The 17,896-nt window shown below is 41.0% G+C and overlaps 1 long non-coding RNA gene across 14 annotated transcripts in view; it reads left to right on the top strand.

Annotated features, from left to right (window-relative positions):
- Positions 1-17,896, top strand: part of LOC142019691 (uncharacterized) — a 131,654-nt gene that overhangs the window by 66,842 nt on the left and 46,916 nt on the right. For 10 of the 14 annotated variants that reach the window (XR_012647159.1, XR_012647163.1, XR_012647158.1 and 7 more), the window contains one exon: positions 2,438-2,988. This is a non-coding gene — a long non-coding RNA (uncharacterized LOC142019691). Of the gene's footprint in view, positions 1-2,437; positions 2,989-14,103; positions 15,378-17,896 lie in introns of those variants that run through there. The other 4 variants (XR_012647162.1, XR_012647165.1, XR_012647161.1 and 1 more) reach the window with 3 other exon arrangements.

The following is a 17,896-nucleotide window of genomic DNA, read 5'->3' as shown; positions in this document are numbered from 1 at the left end:
CTTGATCAATCTTTCTTTCCCTGTGGTCACCCCAACTTCCAAACACTTAAAGTATATATATATATATACACACACACACACATATATACATATGCAAATATCTAATGTTATACATAAAATGTCAGGAGCTTCTGAGAACTGTTTCAACTTAGTTGCCAGCATCAATAATCCTTCTTGAGGCTCTTAATATATTTCAGAAGGAAGGCAGAATGCCTATTATTTATAGGAAATTGCAAGGCCTCTTGGTGCAAAGTTACTCGTTAAGCGCACTTTGCTTAGAATGACTCCCAGATACAGCGTAGAGCTATGCAGATGAAGCTTGTGTCTAGTACTGAAGTGTTTGTCTGGAAACTTTGATCACTTACTGACATTTCCCCCTACCCCTACATCACACTAATCCCCTACAAACATTTTTTTAAAAACTTCCCCGCATCACACTAGTCTTCATATCTCTGACTGATGGGAAAACTACTGGACAACGTCAGAGAGACACACACTGTAATAGGAACAAGGGGCAGAGTTTACATACACATAAACTCTGTCCCTAGCACCACACTCTAACCCATATATATGGATTACATTGTGACTTAGACTATGAATATATTTAGGAATCTAAGAATGCCCCGAATCAGCTGTTTTCTGCATTCCAGCTCTGGCAGGGTGGGGAAAGTATGGGGACAGAATGTGAATCAGGTGATTTGTGTGCTCCAAAAGTGCTGGGCAAAACGGGCAGGAGCAGGTAGGTGTCAGGCCCTGGAGCATGAGATGCATAGGGGGCGGGGAGCACACAGGGGCTGTAGGACTGCAGGTGGCTTGGGTTGCTGCAGCCTACTAAGGTGAAGAAGGGCAAGTCATGTGGGCTACCCACTATTCCTGGTTGCCCATTCTTGCTATATAGGCTACCTGGACCTTGAACTCAGGCACATGGAGGTAAATGGGGTGACTCGCCTACTTAATCCTAGAGCAGGTGGCTAGGGAAAGGGAAAAGCTCTGGTTCTACCCCCGTGGTATTGTGTGAACAGAGAGTAACTGAGATAAGTTGTAGGCCAGTAGTAAGTTATTACTCCTTCCCCTATGCAATCAAAATAGGCCAAAAATATCACTTGAGTCAGCTCCTGAGTCGATGCATTTATGCCCAGCTGCTGTACCCAAAGTCCCCACCTTGACCAAGAAGCAGTTCCTAATTGTTTAACTCTGCAGGCCAAGTTTTCCTTTCGATCATGTACTATGACATCTCGCATGACTCTCTACTCAGAACAATATATGGTAATTTTTGTGAAAGGAAAAGCTCCCAAGGGAGTAACAAAGAAAGACAATCTCTCTTTGCTAATCATCAGCTGCTCTACTATTTTAAAATTAGACAAGTCTATGAGACTGCCAGAATGGCTCTTTGCCCTCTAAAATTAGAAGTGACAGAATGGTGGGCATACTACTAAATATATACTTCATTTAAAAATAATGGGAGCTTAGGCTTTCCTCATCTTTGAAAAAGTGATCAGTGTAAATTTCCAAAATAAGAGCTCCACTCGTTCTAGAAATGTTCCAGGTGTGATATTTTATACTTTCATGTCATTTCTGTGAACAGGACAATCAACAGGCATAGAACCAAGCACCTATCTAAATGATAGGTTTCCTTGATGTATTTTTTTTTGTTCTTTGTAGCAAAAAGAGATAGATCAAGGGACAAAAACTCCACCAGCCATTAGCTACCCTCCTGCAATGCAGACAATACAGGAAAGGAAAGTGCAGTATTACAGTCTTTTGCAATTTCATCATCAGTCATGATATGTGATGGTTTTCCTTAAGCTCCAACTCCTGCAGTCAGAATGTTGGGAATCTCAGCCTTCATTTCCTTTTAAAATAAATTTCTAGCTGGTGTAGCTGTGGATAAAAGCTTAAAAATCTAAGCCCTAAAGGCTAAACACCTGCTCACCCCAAACCTTCAAGCAAAATAAGAAGAATCCCAATTAAGAGAACAAAACTTCATGATTTAGGAAAGCTTATGTCATGACTTTTGAAATAATGGGAGCTGTTTCAGTTTGGGTGGGATCCTGTATTTGAGCAGTAAAAAGAAACTTAAATAAAAGCCCATCACTGTTTAATCATCCTTAATATTGAAGCAGTTCCTGTTGCAAAGGGATTTGTGCTCTTGTTTTGAACACATGATTTAAAGGAACAACACTCACTTTAGCAGCAGGCCTTCAATCTGAATTTCTAGCAGACCCAATTACTGTGGCTGAGCATTTCACTCATGCAGCACTCCCCTAGCCTTTGCCTACCATGGAATGAGGCTACACAATCACAAAAAGAATATTGGGATCTTGGAGGTCTTAAACATCTCCCTATGGAAAAAGCAGGGGTTGCTGAGGGAGAGATTTTATGTTTTATCTTTGTGTGCTTGTTGGTTGTCTACCAAAATATTTGTATCACTTTGCAGGACCTTCAAGAAAAATGCAGTGAGCAACTGAGAAGAATTCCTTTGGACTGATGAGATGTAGAAATACAAAAAGTAACCTGTGCTCAGTGTGGGTCATTCCTTTTGGGTGGGGCATATTTTGGGTGAGGATATTTTTAGTGGTGTGTTAGGGAATGAGTTGGTGGTTATTAAGTCTATAAGTAGTGCCTAGCTTTTAGTGGGGGTGGAAAAATAGCTTGTCTAAAGAGCTTGTTTATTTTGTTTTTAATTTGGATATAGGGTGGGTTTGTTTGGGGGAATAAAAGAAAAGTCAAATTTTTCCACCACAGGTGATGGTTGATCCACATGATGTGAATCTGCCATGACCATGAACGTTCCTTATTGAAACATGGATCCTATGGTGTTGGTGTTGCTATTGTATCTTAAAGAAATCTAATGCATTTGGAGTTTTCAACATTTCTCCAGCTGGAAGTTTCTTTCGTCCTCAAAACCCTTTATGTTCTGCGTTTGGACCACACTGGACCCCTGGAAGGAGCTTCTATCAATGATGATATACAAAGGACACTGAAAAGGTAAGGAAAGTCTGTTCAGAGGATGATGGACTATAGAAGAGTTTCTTAAACTTTTTGAGATCATGGAACATCAAACAACAATATATTTACTTGGGGCCTCTATGAAAATTTCCTTAAAAATTGTTGTCAGACCAAAACAAAACAAAACAAAAAACCCAAAACAAAACAAAAAACAAAAAAACAACAACAAAGAGCAACACATACAGCAAATCAGGTATCATAGCAATGAAGAAGCAACATTGCATCTGGTTTTAATAACAGAGCATATCTACCATCAATGTATGATATCAAAGAAGTGTCAGACACTTACAGCACACCCGCGAGTTGTTTGGGGAACACCAGCGTTCCAGGGAACATAGGTGAAGAAACACTTGGAAGAGGATCCTCTTGCTGAGGAAGTGGAGAGGCTAGACTCCTCGGTTTGACAGGGTTTACCAGTGGTAGGCTACCAGATGCTTTGATTATCTTTACCTGAGCTTCCACAGACACAGCTGCTCGCAGCTTCCATTGGCTGTGGTTTGCCATTCCTGGCCACTAGGAGCTCGGGAAAGAGGCGTGGGCTGGGGCACCGCTTCCCATGCTCCCGTTGTCCAGGAGTGGTGGATTGTGGCCACTGGGAACAGTCATAGCTGAGGATGATGATGTAAACAATGACCTGCCAGTGGTGAATTCTGGCAAACTGCATTTGGGCTATGGGCTGCTTATTGCCCACCTCTGCTGTAGGGAGTGATTCTTCATTTAAGAGGTAAGATGGCCTGGACGAATCCTGCTTTGTACAAATTGCATAAGTTATTTTGAGTTACAGGTACTGTGTAGCTGTAGCCTTAGGCTATGTCTACAGTACAGAGTCACTCTGGAATAGCTTATTTCAGAGTTATTGTTCCAAAATAGGCTAGTCTGGAATAACACATCTATGCTATAGGGACACCCCAAAATAAGCAAAACTTTTTCCAATATAGTATGTCCAGTGCAGTTCAGTGCTTCCAGGGCTCTAATCCTAAATACTGTGCCTACACAACAGCTTTATTTTGAAATAAGCTATTCCTATAGCTCCTATTCCTGGCCTATGCAGCCCCTATTTCAAAATATCTATTGCAAAATAGGCACTGTTCCTCATACAATGAGGTTTGCTAAATTCAGAAAAAGGTGTCCACTATTTCAAAATAGTGATTGCATCGTGTAGACACTTGGAAAATTATTTAAAGATTGAGGTCATTATATTGAAATAACTTTGGTGTGTAGACACACCCTTAATGCCCCCATGGTCAGTTATGCTTTGTTTTGGGCAGCATTTTTAAAAGGGGTAAGAGAGTGAGGCTGTCACTGACTTTCAATATCATGAGGGCACCTAAATGCCCCAGGCATACTGAGAATTCTTCACCTTGAGAATGTCTCCTCTATCCTTCTTAACTACTGCAACCTGGATCTGGCCATTTTACTGCCTTCAGTGGCCTTTTTCTATTTTCCTGCAGAAATAAACAGGAAATATGTTCAACAGGTAACACAGACTTTGAATTTTTTAGAGGCAGCAGTTACTTCAGATAAAACAGATCCAATAATTTGAAAGCCTCCAAGTATTTTTCTATTGTTTACAAAACATGGTATTTTATGGCTGTAATTTATACATGGAAAAGATGAGGGCTATTCCCAGTTTTATCTTTATCTTCTACACATAAATAACAAACAACTCCCGTAATCAAAATTTACTACAATTGTAATTGGTTTTGCCATCGTTTATGTATCGCAAGGAATGTTAACATAATGTTGACTTTCAGGACTGGGGCCAGGGTTTTTTAACATATTTTTTGGTTGGCGTCATTATAAAAAACTCACTGTAGTTGTGGCATTTATGATGTTCAAGAGATTAATTCGCATGAATAAAATGGTTTCTACCTCCTTCTAGTCAGAAAGTTGAAATTATCTGTGACAATGTATGCACTAAAAGTTGAATACTATGAAACTATTTCAATAATTAATGCATGCACCATCTACAGCAATTGACAGTGAGGTCATAAACATAATGGACCATCTGTGTTTGATTTGTATCTGAAAATGCTTAAAGGGATAGGCAGGTAATTCAGGCTCCTCTTGCAAATGTAGACAGGCAAGATTTTTTCATTTTCTGCAGAGGTTGTTGAGCCATTCATTGTCCGCCCCCCCCCGACTCCAGCCACCGCCCCACCCCTACGAGTTTTTCCTGGCTAAATTATTTTAAAATACTTCCAGTGGGTTGCTGTGTTCCTCAAACAAGGCAGAATGGATGAGTATGACTTCAATTTCCTTACTGCTTATATACAAAGGATTGTGAACTCTTTTGTTTTATTAATTTTATATTAAATTTAACGTATGGAATATGACTCTTCTGGGCTCCAGGGTAATGCCCGTAGTTTCTGCATATTTTAAGATTCAGTTCAAAATGGCTGACCTGGGGCCAGATCCTTAGCTTGTGTAAATCAGCCGCGATGCCTGCAGCTATTCTGGTTTTTACTCACTGAGTGCTCCTGCTGGGGAGTGGGCACTGCGTGCAGGGGGCTTACAAGTTCCCAACTCCACTCTCTGGCAGACACGCTGGGTAAGTGGAGCAGCGCTAGCCTCTGACATGGCTCCCCAAGCCTGGCTGGAACTTTGGGCAGAAAGGGGCAAGCCCCTGTGCCTGGGTAGAAGCAGAGTCAGGACTGGGGGCAGGTGGGCCTGGATCTTTAAATGGATGGGCTGTGGCCTACCCAGGCCCAACCTTGGCTGGGACAATGCAAGTGGCTGATAATAAACTTGCCCCAGAGATGGCACATGACTTAAAACCAGCAACTTAAGACCCTAACCAAATTGTTTCACTTAAAAATGAGGCTTTTGTTTGGTTCAGTAATTACCTGTTAAAAGAAATACCCGTTTTTGCCAACAAATTAACCAGTTCCAAACTTTCTTCCAATGCTACAGTATTTTGAGAAGAATAATGATGTCTATTGTGCTGAATTTATGAGCCAGTATGACTCTAATATTAGTCATATAATAAAATGTTTAAAAAGTATTGGCAAAATCATTGGCTTTGAGATTTCCCTAAGCGGCATTGATTAAGAAATGTAACGGAAACAAAGGTATGGGGATGACACGTGCAAGATTTTGTCGCTTAAAAAGTCTGAGTAATAACTATTAGGTCAGTGGCTGTAAGACAATCCTATAAACATGGATTAGAAGATTTAAACTGGGGCTTTGCCTCAGAGTAATTATGTCAGCAGCTAATGGTAATGTCTAGTGGGCTGTCCATTCTTCCTGCTTCCCCATTTAAAGTGACACCCTCGCCATTTTTGTCTGCATCTATCATAAAGACACATTGATTTCCTTTCTGCGGAAAACACATATTTCTTCCCTCCTGCAAAGAAGATAAATCTGACAGATTTTAATCAAAGGTAGTTGTTCACAACTACAGAAACATTTCCAGTGCCACAGATGAAAACAATTTTTGAAGAGGAGGAGGAATCTCAAAGCCAAGTGTATTTGGAGAGTATACCTGTGCTAAAAATCTAGCTATATGCCCTAGCTGCTAAGACTTCATGCCCTATGGACAGGTTTTAGCTTTACTGCCCTCCAACATAATGCCTGTCTTGTAGTGGTAACCAAGTATCCTATTATAGTTAAGGATCTGTCTCTGGCTCTGTCATAAATGCTCCTGTTTCCAGGGTTTTTATAATGCAGCCATAAAAACCCTTGTCAAGCTAAAGCTGAGTTTACTAAGGCAGACCTGATTCTGATCTCAGAAAGGAAGGAGATACGCTTTCTTCTGTCCCTTTTAAAATTATCTGTTGTCCGTGAGGATGGGCTTTTGCAAATCATGGATGTCAGAGGTGCTCAGCAATATGAGAAATGAATTGTGAGCAGTGTTTTAGTTAGAAACTCTTTCTCTTCCTTTTCGAATTGCAAACAAATGGGCTTTACTTTTTTAAAATGAAAAGAGTCTAACAACTTTGTTTTCCAACTTCAGATGAATTTTTTGTTTAGTCTGGGACGTCTGGACCACATTCTGATCTCATTTATAAATCTCAAGTGCCTTGTTTTGGTTTCAATGATGTTTGTCCAGATTTACACCAAAATAAAGTAGACTTCATGAAGATAAGAAACAATAAAATCTGAATAGAGGAAGCATATAAAGGAACCATGTAATTTAACAGTTATTGTGACTGTGTGAGAAAGAAAGCTAAATAATACTAGCAGAGTTCTACTAAGACAATAGCTTTCTGTCTGCCCCCAAGATTCAGTGGACTTGGCCCTATTTGTAGTAGTAAAAAAAACAGTTGTCAGTTCTAATACAAAGCTAATGCACATGCATATAGGAACTGCTTTGCATAAGGGTATATACTGTGCATTTGGAAATATGGCCTGCAACATTGTTAAGTTCTATTGTGGAAGCAGAATGCAATCAATCCAATCTGTCTTAAGGATTTATAGTAAAGAATGCCTAGTACATCTAATGTTACATGTGTGCTGTGAATGACTATTATAAATAAGGTAGCAAATTTCAGGTGCTGTAAATATGTTTTTTTTTTTTTGGGTGGGAAAAGAGTAGGCTGGGAAGTATGCTAGCAGAGTCTGCCAATCCTCAGGGCCTTCGTGCCCTACAGGCAGAATATTACAACTGGAGCATGGGGCACCCAAGATCTATGTAAACAGGAACACACAGCATTTTCTTATCTTTCTTTTTGACTCAGTGAGGACTCATTTGAAATTCACAGGCCTCTAACAGTATAGCTAGTTCTACACAGTAGTGTTATTTCAAAATAAGTTAATCTGGAAGAGATTTTCTGGAATAGTTTATTTCAAAATAGGGCAGCCACACACAAAATGCATTTTGAAATAGCACCCAGCTATTTCAGAATAGAGGATCTACACACAATAGGGCCTATTTCAAAAGAGAACTGTTGGACGCACAAGGGCTTATTTCGAAACAGCCTCTGTTCCCTGTCTGCGTAGCCCCTATTTGGAAATATATATTTCAAACAAGGCACTATTCCTCATACAGTGAGGTTTACCAATTTCAAAAATACTTCAAAATAGCAGTTGCATTGTGTAGACACTAGCAAGTTATTTCAAAATAGTGGTTGCTATTTCACAAGAACTTTGCTATGTAGACACACCCTATGTGGGCAAATGGAATAGTGAGAAGAGAAGAGAGAAGGAAGGATGTGAGAAGCAACAGAAGGTAGAGAAAAGGAATAGCAAACCTAGAACATGGGGACGGCTGAATGAAAGCCTTGGGTTTGATCACTCACCATATTTTGTGAATCTAAACCTGGATCCACGTCTACAGCTACTCCATAGTTCCTCCTTGTTCTGACAAAGATCTGAATCAAAACTGCAAGTCTAGAAATCCCAAGCATTGTGGTAGGGCAAGGGTTAAAAAACTTGTGGCCAGATTCAAACATTGCAGTATGGGCAGTTTTAAAGTAAATTAAGTTGCCAAATCTTTATTTCATAGTCAAACAGATCTAAAACGCCAATTACAAGGTTTTATTTAATCTAACTATGAGGCAAGGGCTTGATCCAATGCCAGTTGAACTCAATGGGTGTTTTTCCACAGTGCATTAGATCAGATTCAAAACAACGGTGCTTGACTCTTGGTCACTTATTGCAGAGCCAACTGCCACTGAAGTCAGTGGGAAGCTTTCTACTGGCTTTAATACTAACTGGATCAGGTCCTATGCACAGAGAACATTTTGCCAGTTCAGGAGGCTTCAGGGGTTTGAGTGTTCCATGCAGATACAGAAGTTTGTTTTTGATGGGGATTAGCTAGGGTGAGATATAAGAAGTCACTTGTATCCTTTAGTCAGGACTCCAGCATAGGCTTACTTGAGCCCTATTGTTGCTTTATGGCATTTTTTAAATTTTTTCCTTGGTGTTCTTGCTTTTAAGGGGTTGTTGTCTGGAGTAAAGTGAAAATGTCAAAATAGCATGAGAATATCAAAGAACTCCAGCCCAGTTTTGAAACCCCCAAAGATCTGCATTCAAAACAAAAAAGCAGTCAAGTAGCACTTTAAAGACTAACAAAACTATTTATTAGGTGAGCTTTCATGGGACAGACCCACTTCTTCAGACCATAGCCATACCAGAACAGACTCAATATTTAAGGCACAGAGAACCAAAAGTAGTAATCAAGGTTGACAAATCAGAAAAAAAATGATCAAGGTGAGCAAATCAGAGAGTGGAGGGCGTGGAGGGAGGTCAAGAATTAGATTAAGCCAGGTATGCAAAAGATAGGGGCTCTTTTGCATACTTGGCTTAGTCTAATTCTTGACCCCCACCACTCTCTGATTTGCTCACCTTGATAATTTTTTTTCTGATTTGTCAACCTTGATTACTATTTTTGGTTCTCTGTGCCTTAAATATTGAGTCTGTTCTGGTATGGCTATGGTCTGAAGAAGTGGGTCTGTCCCACGAAAGCTCACCTAATAAATTATTTTGTTAGTCTTTAAAGTGCTACTTGACTGCTTTTTTGTTTTGATCGTATATAGACTAGTATGGCTTTCTCTCTATTACTAAAGATCTGCATTGTTTGACTAATGTTTGCATGATAAAGCAAACTTCATTACATTTCAAAGTTAAACCTACAATCAGTATGCTTGCATCATATTATTAATCTAGATTTAGTTGCCCAAATGCTTCTTCTGAATTTATAAAATTTGATTTTTGAAACCAGTCTGTAGTTGGAGAGGCCCAGATAAGTGTATAAATGTTCATAAGTGTAGGGTGACCATCCATCCCATTTTGGCCAGGACAGCCCCATATTTCAGGCGCCAGGAAGGCGTCCTGATTTATTTTAACCAAGGGGCTAATTGCCCCGTATTTGCGTGGGAGAGTGGCTGCTACCCAGTTCCCGGCTTCCCACAGCATGGGGAAGTCAGGAGCTGCACCAGAGCAGCTGCTGCCCCATTCTCAGAACTCGAAGGCTGGGGAAGAGCATCCAGGGAGGTGCCCCAGAGCTGCAGACCCCTTTCCTGCACCTCAAGGCATGGGGCAGCTGGGGAGGGTCCCCACAGGGTGGCAAACCCCTCCTTAGTGCCCCAAGGTGTGGGGCAGTGCATGGGGCAGCCAGGGAGGTCCCTTGCAGGGCAGTGAGGCCATTCCCAGTGCCCTGAGGTCTGGGGAAGGTGGCGAGCTGCACTTGCTTGACAGCAGCAGCCGGGGAGCAGCTCATCACCAGGGCGTCCCATATTTGGGCTAGGGAAATATGGTCACCCTTCCTAAGGGTGTATTTAAATTTGAAATGACCTGGTTGCACAAACAGATCAAGTGCTTAGACCTCTAAGTGCTAGGATTTCTGCATCCACCTTTACAATATTTGAGCATGAGTTTCTAATGCAGTTGACAGAGTTCTCTGATTGTGTTTGGCTCTTAAAGTCTCTTCTTTTGTGGAGGTAAAATGCAGGAAGGAGAGTACATCAGTTGGGTGGGGAATAAGTGTTGGATTCTGCCCAGCTGCCCGATGTGTTAGCCAGCACAGCTGAGTGGGTGGGGAAGGTAGCATATGGGTCACGTAAAGAGATGGAGCTGCAAGGCCTGAGGATGGGTGGGGGCTGGAAGGGGTACCCCCAAACCTGGTTTTTCAAAGGGGCCTGGAGCTCCAGCTGCCACTGATGCCAAAGTAAGTGTGAGGGAGTTGGGGGAGCAGTGCCACAGCCTGGGCCGTGCTGAAGGCTGAATGTCCTAGGCCCTGCCTCTCCCTTGGCATGGAGCCAGGTCCCCTTTCTGACTTGCCATAAGACTTGTGGCGGCTGTTGGCACTGCTGGGTGCTGCTTACTCCATGAATGGGAGAAGGGGGACTGAAGAGCCAAATTCTGTCTTTCCGAGTCCCAACTTGATCCCTAGTCTGCTTCTGACTTTAGTGCAGCCATGCACTCCAGGCTCATGAGAGCACCATGTTCTAGCTCTGAGGCAGCAACATGACCCACTACTTCCACTTCATAGTTCATAAATGCTCAAAGAAAATGTATCGAAAGCATGACTGTTGGAATATTGCTTTCATTCACTAATTCTACATTGATAATGAAGCATTAATTTAAATAGTTTTTGGCAACGAGTCAGGCATACACATCAGCCAAGGCCAGCCCGACCTTTGCTATTGCCAAGCATCTTTGCTTCTGTGTGTTTTTGAGCTTTTCACACATTATACACTCCAGCCGGATCATTAAGACCTCATGCTTCTTTAGATTTAAGCCAACAAGTTGATCTTCTGATGACCAAGCCTTTTCACAGAACACTCCTGTCATTCTGACTCTCCTTTTTTCAGGATCTCAGGGAAGACCCTCCTTTTAGGAGGCTGTTCTCCCAGTGATTTGTGGTGGATTTGCACATTTAAGTCCCATCAAATGGGCATAGGAATTCCCTGCACAAATCCCCACCTCCTACACATAACCCATCTCTGTGCCTGAGTGGGAGAAAAGACCAATTAATGTTTAAAAAAAGTAAATTTCAAGGTTTCCTTTCTATGCATTCCAGTGGCAGAGGTTCATTCCTTTCTTCCTTTTAGTTTATTGTGTTACCTTACATTATTTGCATGATAACACAGCCTGTAAATGGATTATATTGTAACACATTGTGTTGGGTTAATGCTAACAACTGCTTGGTTTGGATACCAACTTAGATTTTTGGTTCTGATGCGCCTTTCAGAGAAATTCCTTTTGAGGGGCATGAGGCAAAGCAGAAGTGAAGATAAGAAGGAGTCAAAAGTTGGAGTTAAGTTGTCTGAATAATATTAGGCAATGCTAGCCCTGAAAGGCGAGAGGAATACATTAACTTCAGATACTCTGCGAAAAAGGGAGAATGTATTCAACAAAACCAGCAAAACAAAGCAGCAGAAATGTCACACTTTAAAGACTAACAAAATGATTTATTCGGTGATGAGCTTTTGTGGGACAGACCCACTTCTTCAGATCACTTTCATTTCCAATACAGACTGACCTATATAAGTACAGAGGACCAAAAAGAAAAAAATTGCAATAAAAACTGTCAAATCAAATAGGATAGAAGTAAGGGAGTGAGAGGTGGGGGGATGTTAATTGTCCTGTCTGAGTTCTCATCCAATGCCAATGAATATGTATTTTCCCTCTGATCTTTTCCCACCATATGAAATGAACTTCAGTGCAAGCCGCTCAGAGGATCATGCCACTACAACTTGCCCATATATATGAAATGAAGCCAATCCTCTAGGGAAGCTCTATGTTTGCAGAAAAGTGGTGAAAGGAAGAAAAGTTCTGGGTCCCCCCAGACAAAGTTCCATTCTAATTTTTTCTATACACATGCAAAATAAATTTTATGTGCACCGAAGCATATGCAGATGTGCCCCACCAGTAGAAACACACGCTGCTGGCTTTGGATGCTCTGCTAATCAGCTGAGTGATATCTGAGTCTCTCCCGGGTGGCAGCCCAGACACTCAGCTTGCACTCAGGGAGCACAGTTTTGAGACTCTAACTGGACCACATAATGACTTCTGGTGTGGAAGGTTTTGTAGTCTAAGCATGAAGTGTGGAAGATGCAGACTCCCCTGGGAGTTTAAATCCTGGCAGAAATTATTTGGCTCTTCTTTTGAAATGCAGCATCCTGCAGTGTATCGGCCATACAGTTTACTTAGCTGTGACTATTTCAGGGGATAGCACAAAAACAGAATCTTAATGTGGGCACTAAGAGACTCCCAAACTTGGTGACACCTGGGTGTTTAAGATGCATAAAGATGCTGCTTGTTATTTTGCTGGTGGTAATGAATTGATTGATCCATCCTAAATTGCACGCAGTTCTGCAGCTTGAATCAACTAAATTGCAATTCTACAAAAGGGCCATGCTCTCTGTTTTCATGACAGACCTACAAGTTGACTATCTCTAGTCCAGCACCATTGGGACTTGACTGGTGCTGAACCAGAGAATTTGTCATACTACAGAAGGTCAATATTGTCTTGCAGCATTACCAACACTTCCACTTCGTACTGGGCTCTTCGGAGACATTTATGGAAAAATTAGAGCTAAATAACAGCACAAAACACAGAGAGCCAGGACTGGTGGTTGTAAACAAACTTTAATGGGACAGCGGGAAACTTTGTCACATCCATGATAAACAGCCACTCAGCTAACTAAAATCATGCCAAATTATGGATATAATATGGAAAGACTAGAGTCTTTCAACCTGTAATGGTTCAATACTACAAAAGTGCTGAGCATGCTGTCTCACCTCATGCAAAGCCCTTAAGAATATGCTTAACTTTCAGCATGTATATGGTCCCATTGAAGTCAAAGGGATTTTTCATATACTTATAATCAAGCACCACAGTTCAGGATCAGGCCTGGACTACTCAGAACCCTACTGAGTAAGTAATTTATCCATGACTTAAAGGCAGACGACTAATTCAGAAGTGAAAATGTGTTTGATTGCTCATTTTGTCTTCAGTTCAAATGTTTAAGAGGTACAAAGTACTTCCCTTATTTAAATAAGATAGTTCTGTTGTTTGTGAAATGCAGTGGTAAAGATATCAAAAACTGTTTTTTAACTTCAAGGATTTCCTGGTGAAAGCAGACCAGCTGCACAAACTTCATACATCCTTACATTTCAAAATAAAGTGCTACTCAGAATTACTTTCTTCCATTTTCTTGACTCAACACAGGCATAAATATCACATTCAGAAACATTTTGATCAATGTTTTCCAACAATTAAAAAATTAAAAAAAACTTTTCTTTTGGAAAATGAAGAGCAAGAAGAAGCCTTTGAAATTTTAAAGTATACTTAAGCTATTAGGCAGTGTGCTATGCCCTGTTGTGAAATGTTTGATCCTATTAAAGCTTCACTGCATGTAACGGAAATACTTTAAAGAGAATGAGGAATCCTGTGTTTATGTAAGTCTACATAGCACACTGAAAGAACTGGCTTCTACACATCATTTATCAAAAAGAGCTGTATTCAAATATAGACCAAACTGTGCCCCTGATTTGTGCAGTCTCATAGATGTCACTGGCATCACATAGATGTAACATAATTCTGCCCTTTTGGAGATACCCATTGTGACAGCCCATAACAGGTTATAGCAACCTCGTAGAGGGCACATATGTGGGCATTTGGGTCTGTGCTTTTATATTCCCCAGGGATCCTTCCCCAGCAAGGATCAGCCTGCAGCAATGGGCCAATCCAACACCTGGGGCTAATCAAGCACCTGCAGTCAATCAAGGCCTGTGGAGCACTTGAAAAGGCTTCCCCTCAGGTAAGGAAAGGGAAGGAGAAAGGGGGCAGACCAGGAAGTAGGAAAGGTCTATGAAGGAGAGCCCTGCAAGAGTGAAGTCTTGCTAGAACTGCAAGAGACGTTCCTGGGAAAGCATCTGGGAAAGTGGCCGAGGGAAGAAGCTGTTGCCCTTTCAGCTGAAGGGGGACAGCTCCTCCAGCAGCTGCTGCCCATGATCCCTGGGTTGGAACCTGAATTGGGTGGGAGGAGACTAGGTTCCTCCCAGACTGCCCCGCACTCCCTGGGACAGCTTGGAAGGAGCAGGAGGAGCCCCAGTGTCCATGGGGGTCTCCCCCATTTATGATCGCCTGTGATGAGTACAGCTTAGTAGGCTGTGCTCTGCCCTTTGGGAACCCTTGGAGGCAGAGTAAAAGGGGCACAGAAGCCTCTGAGGCTTTACTTTAACTGCCCCAAAGTGCAGGACACGTGAGGGACTGCTTGGGACTCTGTCACAACATGTTTACGCAAACCACTTCATCCATATTTTTTTCTGTGGACACATTTCCTAGTTACAATGTGTAGACCTGGGTTTTCCACTGACCTACCATAGTGTCAATCAGGAACAACCCCACTAAGTTCAATAGTGACACTTATGTCCAAGTGAGAAGTCAATGGCCTGGTTCTCATGTTTGTTATCCTGGAGTAGATCAGGAACAGATCCAGTAATGTCAAGGAAGTCATGATATTCAGGAGTAACTCCCTGCACCTTAATGGTTCTGATTCCGATCTCTCACACCCTGGAGAGAGTCCAGTGGAGGGTGACAAATGATTATGGGGCTGGAGCATAAGGGTGATGAGGAGAGGCTGAAGGATTTGGGCTAATTGAGGCTACAGAAGAGAAGAGCGAGGAGGGATTTTCATAGCAACCTTCAACTACCTGAAGAGGGGTTTCACAGTGGATGGAGAGAGACTGTCCTCAGTGGTGGTAGGTAACAGAACAAAGAGCAATGGTCTCAAGTTGCGGTGGTGTGCAGGGAGATCTAGGTTGGATATTATGAAAAACTATTTCATTAGGAGAGTGGTGAAGCTCTGGAATGTGTCACCTCGCGAGGTGGTGGAATCGTTTTTAAGTCTCGGCTTAACAAATCCCTGGCTGGGATGAATTAGGTTGGGATTGGTCCTGTTTTCAGCAGAGGGTTGAACTCAATGACTCTTGAGGTCTCTTCCAAACCTATGATTCTATGACCAGTTCTATACTGGCCCAGCTTCATTGACTTCAGTAGGGTAAAGAGATGTACTGATTCACACTGGTGTAGCTGTGGCTGGAATCAAGCTTGAGAATTTTAACATCAGTTCAATCTAGAATGTTGATGATAAAAGGCAAACTTCCTTTGAAAGGTAGAAATGAAATGGCCAACCAGCTACTGGTACATAACTAACAAATTGTTTCAACTCTTTACTGAAAGAATATTTGTATTCCCCAAAGTTTTGAAATTGGTAAGAAAATGTTACATGTTAGCCAGATTCTGATCTCAGCTACTCATGTATAAATCCAGATTAACTAAAATCAATGCTGGTACTTCAAATTTACATAGCTGTAATTGAAAGCCCATTCTGGGCTAGCAAGCATATGTGAATAATTATTTCATAGGAACTCCTGAATCGGTTTTTGATTTTAAAAATGTTAGTCGATATTTCAAAATGCTAAAGGGCCATAAAAAGCAGTTTTAATCACAGCTACGCATAAAAGGTAGTATAACTCAAAAGACTATTTTTCATGTATGGATACTAAAAAAGGCAGATTATTCTTTTTTCCATTGTCTTGTTTGGTGTGTTTACAGAATTACACACCTTTCTGTGTTATTTTGTATGACTATTGTATCCATAGAGAGAGCCCAGGATGCTGTAAACACATTACAGAGAAAATCAGTGTGCATTTGAAATTAAAATGAAATTTAGCATATTGTTCAGAGAGATGCAGAATGATCTAAAGCTACTGTTATCTGAAAGAAAAACAATATGATCAAAACTGATAATCATTCCTCCATTGAGGGACTGATAAAACTTTAATTAAGATAATCTACTAAGGGGTCATAATGCTTCATGTGTAGCTAATTATGACTGACAAAAATATTAATTTTAACAAACACCAATTTGTAAATTTCCTGTTATTTGTAGAATAAAAGACATTATATATATATATATATATATATATGTACTGTACACACACACACACACACCATCTATAGCAAAAACATCTGGATTGTTAGATATCCCATAACATTTCTTCTAAGGTTTCTGATGTCAAACTGATGTGTATAAACACTGTATTATTTTTATATATTTATATCATGGAAGCACCCAGGAGTCCCAATCATTGATCGGAATCCCATTGTGCTAGGTGCTGTACAAACACAGAACAAAAAGATGGACATGCCCCCCAAAAAATTACTATGTACAGATAAGACAAGAGATTATGGATGGATACAGTCAGACAGGTGGACAAGTGCAAGGAAACAATGAGACATTGATCAATATCATAGACAGTGGCATAAGCACCCAGTATCCTAGCATTACATCCATCATTGTTATGCCTTTTGTAGGCACATTGGAGAAGTTGAGAAGTAAGGAGGATTCAGTAGAACATAATGCATTCATTTTGCAAATGTTTATGGGGAATGACCTGCAAGTGTGAGGGGCAATATGGGATAAAACAGGAACATGTTTGCTTGAAAATGTAATAAGTGGAAAATGTATATGGATAAGAAGATGGACTCTGACCAGAGACACGATGACATGAAAGACCCTGAAAGTAAAGACAAGGAGCTTATGTTTGATGTAATCAAGAAGGAGAAACTAGTGGAGGGATGCAAAGAGAGATGATATGATCAAAGTTACAAACTAGGAAAATGAGCTTTGCAGCAGCATTCTGAATGGATATGAGCAGCACAAGATAGCATTTGTCCAGGCCAGAGAGAGAGAGACATGTTGCAATAATTGAGACACAAGTGCTTTGGTGAGAAATTTAGCTGTTTGGCTGGACAGGACAGGCTGAGTTTAGTACACAGAAGGAATCACCAAAATTGATATGCATGTGCATGAATTCCTGGGAGCATGGCACACCAAAAAATAGTAAACTATTCATGGATGCCATGACTTAGTCATACTATAAATAAAGTATGCCAAAATCTGCGTTACTCTTTCGTATGCCAGAGAGGGCACAGTGGGTACTGAGCTGTACTGTTGTGGCACCTGAGCCTATAGTCTTCTAAAAAGCCAATGGGAAATTTGTTCAAGTTATGAACTGGACCCTAAAAAAAGTGATTGCTTGAAGCTTAGCATTCTCTGTTAGGATTGTAAATATTGTGCTAATTGGTTAGGATGAAACATATATTTTGGAAAATGTTTTATTTACAAAACTTTTTGTATTTCAGCTCTAAAAACATTACATCTTTCTTTTTATCCTAATGTAAGGCTTTCATCTGGCTCCAGTTACCCTCTTTCTGAACACCTTACAAGTCTTTAACTTCCTTATCCTTGCACTATCCCTGCCAGGTGTTGCTTAATAGGAGGGATCTATGTTCCCTGTAAGTTGAGTGCTTGGGCAGTTGCACAGGAGAGACTCTGGTGACATACAGCTGATTAGCAGAGCCCCCACAGCCACTCATAGTGGGCAGCATGTGTTACTATTGTTGGTGCACTTTCAGATATGCCTTGGT

The sequence above is a fragment of the Carettochelys insculpta genome, chromosome 12 (assembly GCF_033958435.1).
Source record: "Carettochelys insculpta isolate YL-2023 chromosome 12, ASM3395843v1, whole genome shotgun sequence".
NCBI classification, from domain to species: domain Eukaryota; kingdom Metazoa; phylum Chordata; order Testudines; family Carettochelyidae; genus Carettochelys; species Carettochelys insculpta.
Note: the sequence above shows the minus strand (reverse complement) of the source record. Positions and strands in the feature narration are given on the sequence as shown.